The sequence below is a fragment of the Bidens hawaiensis genome, unplaced genomic scaffold (assembly GCF_021521415.1).
Source record: "Bidens hawaiensis isolate Kalapana, Puna unplaced genomic scaffold, B.hawaiensis_p1.1 tig00419438_1, whole genome shotgun sequence".
NCBI classification, from domain to species: Eukaryota; Viridiplantae; Streptophyta; class Magnoliopsida; order Asterales; family Asteraceae; genus Bidens; species Bidens hawaiensis.
Genome location: NW_027504861.1, coordinates 294,429 through 299,440, shown reverse-complemented (window position 1 = coordinate 299,440; position 5,012 = coordinate 294,429). Strand labels below are relative to the sequence as shown.

Sequence of the window (5,012 nt, the reverse complement as noted above, 5' to 3'; positions counted from 1 at the left end):
ATTTGTTGGTTGGAGACTTCAACTTGTCCATTGTTTGCGGGTGATACGGAGTAGCAATTCGATGATTCACATTATACCGCTTCAACAATTTCCCGAAATTGAAATTCTTGAAATGTGTTCCACCATCACTTATAATCACTCTCGGAATTCCAAATCTTGCAAAAATACTGGATTGAACAAACTTACATACCACGGTGTGATCATTAGTCCTTGTTGCTATGGCCTCAACCCACTTTGAAACATAATCCATCGCCACCAATATGTATAAATACCCATAAGAATTTGGAAATGGGCCCATAAAGTCAATTCCCAATACGTCAAAAATGTCAACCACCAAAATTGGTTGCAAGGGCATCTCATCCCGTTTTGAAATTCCACCCATCTTTTGACAATTCAAACAATGGCGAGCATATTCACTTGCATCTTTAAAGATTGTGGGCCAATAAAACCCACATGTCAGAACTCGAAAACCCGTCTTTTGCCCACTAAAATGACCACCACAAGCAGATGAATAAGCATGTGCCAAAATCTCTTGAACTTCCGATTCGGGTATACAACGTCTAATAATTTGATCGGCACCAATTTTAAACAAATCGGGCTCATCCCAAATATATTGCTTGACTTGGGATAGAAATTGTTGCCTCCTTTTCTTAGACCAATGTTTCGGCATTTCACCCGTGGCCCGATAATTGACAAAATGAGCATACCATGGTGTAGTGGAAACGGATAACAATTGTTCATCCAGAAATCTCTCATTGATTCATGTGAATCATCCACACCTTCCAAAGGAATCCTCGATAAGTGGTCCGTCACCACATTTTCACACCCCTTCTTATCTCGGACCTCCAAATCGAACTCTTGTAACAATAAGACCCAACGAATCAAACGGGGTTTTGCATATTTCTTCTCCATGAGGTAACGAACCGCATTATGATCCGAATAGACCACAACCTTACTTCCCCATATGTATGACCGAAACTTATCCAAGGCGTACACCACCGCAAGTAATTATTTTTCAGTAGTTGTGTAATTTAATTGTGCCTCGGATAACGTTTTGCTTGCATAGTAAATCACCACCGGCTTCTTATCAAATCTTTGACCCAAAACTGCTCCAATCGTGGTGACACTTGCATCACACATAATCTCAAAAGGCTTTGTACAATCCGGCGGTTGCAATATCGGCGCTTGCACTAGCTTTTCCTTCAAAACATCAAATGCTTGAAAATAATCATTAGTAAAATTAAATGCAACATCTTTTAGCAACAAATTGCATAAAGGTTTAGTAATCACACTAAAACACTTAATAAACCGCCGGTAAAACCCGGCATGCCCTAAAAACGACCTTACCCCTTTTACATTTTTTGGTGGTGGTAATGAAGAAATAACCTTAATTTTTGCTTTATCCACCTCCATTCCCCGACTTGAAACTACATGACACAGCACAATACCCTCTTGTACCATGAAATGATTTTTCTCCCAACTTAAAACCAAATTAGTCTCGACACAACCTTTTAAAACATTTTCCAATTCATCAAGACATCTTTCAAAAGTTGACCCAAAAATATAAAAGTCATCCATAAATACCTCAAGTGAATCCCCAACCATGTCCGAGAATATACTCATCATACATCGTTGAAATGTGGCCGGGGCGTTACACAATTCAAATGGCATTCGCCTAAAGGCAAAAGTGCCATATGGACATGTGAATGTGGTTTTGTGTTGGTCGTCGGGATGGATTGCAATTTGATTATATCCCGTGTACCCATCCAAAAAACAATAAAATTTTTGACCCGACAAATTTTCAATAATTTGGTCAATAAAAGGTAATGGAAAATGGTCTTTTGAAGTAGCCGCATTTAACTTCCTATAATCAATGCACACTCGCCACCCGGTTACCGGTCGAGTGGCGATTTGTTCACCACTTTCATCTTTAATTACCTGGATGCCGGCTTTCTTTGGAACTACCTGTGTTGGACTTACCCATGCACTGTCTGAAATTGGATAGATAATTCCCGCATCCAACCATTTGATGACTTCCTTTTTCACCACCTCTCTCAAATTGGGATTCAACCTCCTTTGAGTTTCTCGACTAGGCTTTGCATCGTCCGTGGTGATGATTTTGCGCATGAAAATAGATGGACTAATACCCTTCAAATCGTCATTTGTCCACCCAATCGCCGCCTTGTGAGCTTTCAAAACTTCCAACAATCCTTCTTCTTGAGCCTCATCCAAGTTAGAGGCAATGATAACCGGCAACGTCTCACCTTCTCCCAAGAACGCATACTTGAGATGACATGGCAATTCTTTCAATTCTACCTTGGGAGGACAAATCGACGAGGGTTTAGTATCCGAATTGATTTCTGTTGGTAGACTCTCAACCTGATGAGTCCACGGTGGTCTTCCATCTTGCAATGCCAATACCTCTTGCTTCTTTTCCTCTAACTCCAATGCACATATGTGAACCTGTTCAGAATCATCACAAACACAAACATCCAACATACCTTCCTCATACTCGTGTGGTACACACCCATCTATGATATCTGCCATAAAACATTTTTCACTAGCCAATGAATTAGCGACATTAGTAAACACATTTAAACGCATTTTTCTATTTCCAAAGGCCATGTCAACTGTACCAAACCGGTAGTCAATAATAGCGTGTGCAGTATTTAAAAATGGCCGACCCAATATAACATTTTGTTGTTGTGTTGGGTCAACCGACGAGTAATCTAGAACCAAAAAGTCAACAGGATAATAAAATTCCTCTACTTTAACAATAACGTCCCACACGATCCCTCGAGGAAGTTTGTGTGACAAATCAGCCAATACTACTGTGGTCTCAACTCGTTTAAGTGGACCAAAATCGTATTGTTCATACAAACCCCCCGATAGGATACTCACATCCGCTCCAAGATCCAATAGTGCCCGTGACATTTGAAAGTCACCCACTTGAATGTTAATCAAGGGCTCTCCCGGGTCTTGAAGCTTAGGTAGAAGATCACCCTTTAGAATTGAACTCACTTGTTTAGTTAAATCAACTCGTTTAGGAACTTTTTGTTGTCTTTTCTGAGTACACAATTCTTTTAAAAATTTTGCATATGCGGGTACTTGTTTTATTTCCTCAAGTAAAGGACGATTAACTTTAACCTCTTTAATTACCTCCCACATCTCCTCTTTTTGAGGACCCCGTTTTAAAATCATGTTTTTCTTACCCGGATCGATCAAAGCCGAAGGAAATGGAATTGGAACCTCTCCCACTTCTTTACTTTTATCGTTTAAAAGTTCATTTTGATCCGAATCTTTGTTTGAAAATGTGGATAGTTTAGGGGGTTGAATGGGTGAGTATTATTCATCTTTACTTTCTACCCCCGTCACATCCTCTACCACACCTTCAACTAATTCTAGTGTAGTATTGATTTTAAACTCTTTACCACTTCTTAAAACACTTACCTGATGAATCGGCACATTGCGAGAAGTAGTGTGAGTAGGGTTCACCTTGGTGTCACTCAGGAGTTGACCTTTGTTCTTCTTCAAATTGGATACGTCGGTTGCAAGTTGGCCTATTTGAGTTGTTAATGATTGAATGGCCTTGTCACGAATTTCATCCTTTTGTACCCGAGCTTCATCCAACTGATTCCTCATTTGAATCTCTTGCTGCATCGACTTTAACATGTCCATCACTTCATTCCCACTTGTTGAACCTTGACCCGAAGACCCACCTTGATTACCACCTGTTCCTTGAAATTGACCTTGATTTCCTTGGTTGAAGTATTGTTGACAGGGGATAAAGGTGGTTTGAGAAGTCCCTTGGAAATTTGGATTGAGTTGAGTTGCTTGATTTCCATATCTAAAATTGGGATGATTTCTCAACCCGAGGTGGTAAGTGTTTGAGTTCATATTGAAATTCCGATTACCACCCCCTTGACCTTGAAGTGCATTCACCTCTTCAACTTATGCTTGCCCTATCGTACACACATCAGCCCCATGACCCAACTCATTACAATTGGTACAAAAATCAATTCTTTGATTAGTAGTTTGTACGACCACATCTTCCACGGCATGAACTTGCGGTCTTCCAATTGTCAGCCTTGCTCTTCTTGTAGTTTGAGCCTTTCTCTTTGATGTGACCGACATTTGTTCCAAGAATGCCCAATCGTCTTGTTCATAATTGGTACCGAACGTACCGTTTGTGATTGACATCAAATCCCTTTCATCTTCCGCATTCAACCCATCATGAAAAGCATTCAACAACTCCCAAAGAGCAATACCATGATGAGGACAATTCTTGATCATCATGTTGAACCTCTCGAATGCTTCATGAAACATTTCACCCGATTGTTGTTGGAAAGACCTCAAACTTCGTCTCGCATCATTAGTCTTTTGGGCCGTATAAAACTCTTCCAAAAACCTTTGATACATTTCAGCCCAAGTGTAAATCGATGCGGATGGCAATGTGTAAACCATCTCTTCGCCTTATCATCCAACAAAAATTGAAATAACACCAACTTAACTTCATCCGGTGTAAAACCTTGACCCCCAATCGTGTTGCAAATAGAATCATATGCCTCCAAGTGAAAATAGGGTTCTTCCGTTGCGAGACTCTTGTACTTTTTGGTAAACTTTGGAGCGCATTGGTTCTCACTTCAAATGTTCTTCGTTGGTGGTTTTGAGGAATAACCACCGGAGATGGGTTATTAGTGATGATTAGTCGAAAATAAGCCTCTATCCCCCTAACCATTTCCCTTGCATGTCTTCTTGGTACCCCTAATGGTACTCTTGGTTGACCCATTTGTCGGTAAACGGGCCTTTGTTGCACATTTTGTTGAACTTGCGGTTGGGGATTTGGTTGTTGAAATTGAGGTTGTTGAAATTGCGGTTGTTGTGGAACTTGTTGCAATGGTTGTGGTTGTTGTATTTGATTGACACGTGGTCCACCCCAGTGTTGCACTTGTTGTTGCGGTTGAAAGTCGGATCCATACCCAAACTGCCCTTGAATTCTCAACTGATTCCCA

General features: G+C 40.5%; 1 pseudogene; it reads left to right on the top strand.

Annotated features, from left to right (window-relative positions):
• The first annotated feature begins 4,264 nt into the window (after window positions 1-4,264).
• Window positions 4,265-4,365, top strand: LOC143608838 (small nucleolar RNA R71; annotated as a pseudogene).
• The last annotated feature ends 647 nt before the right edge of the window (window positions 4,366-5,012 follow it).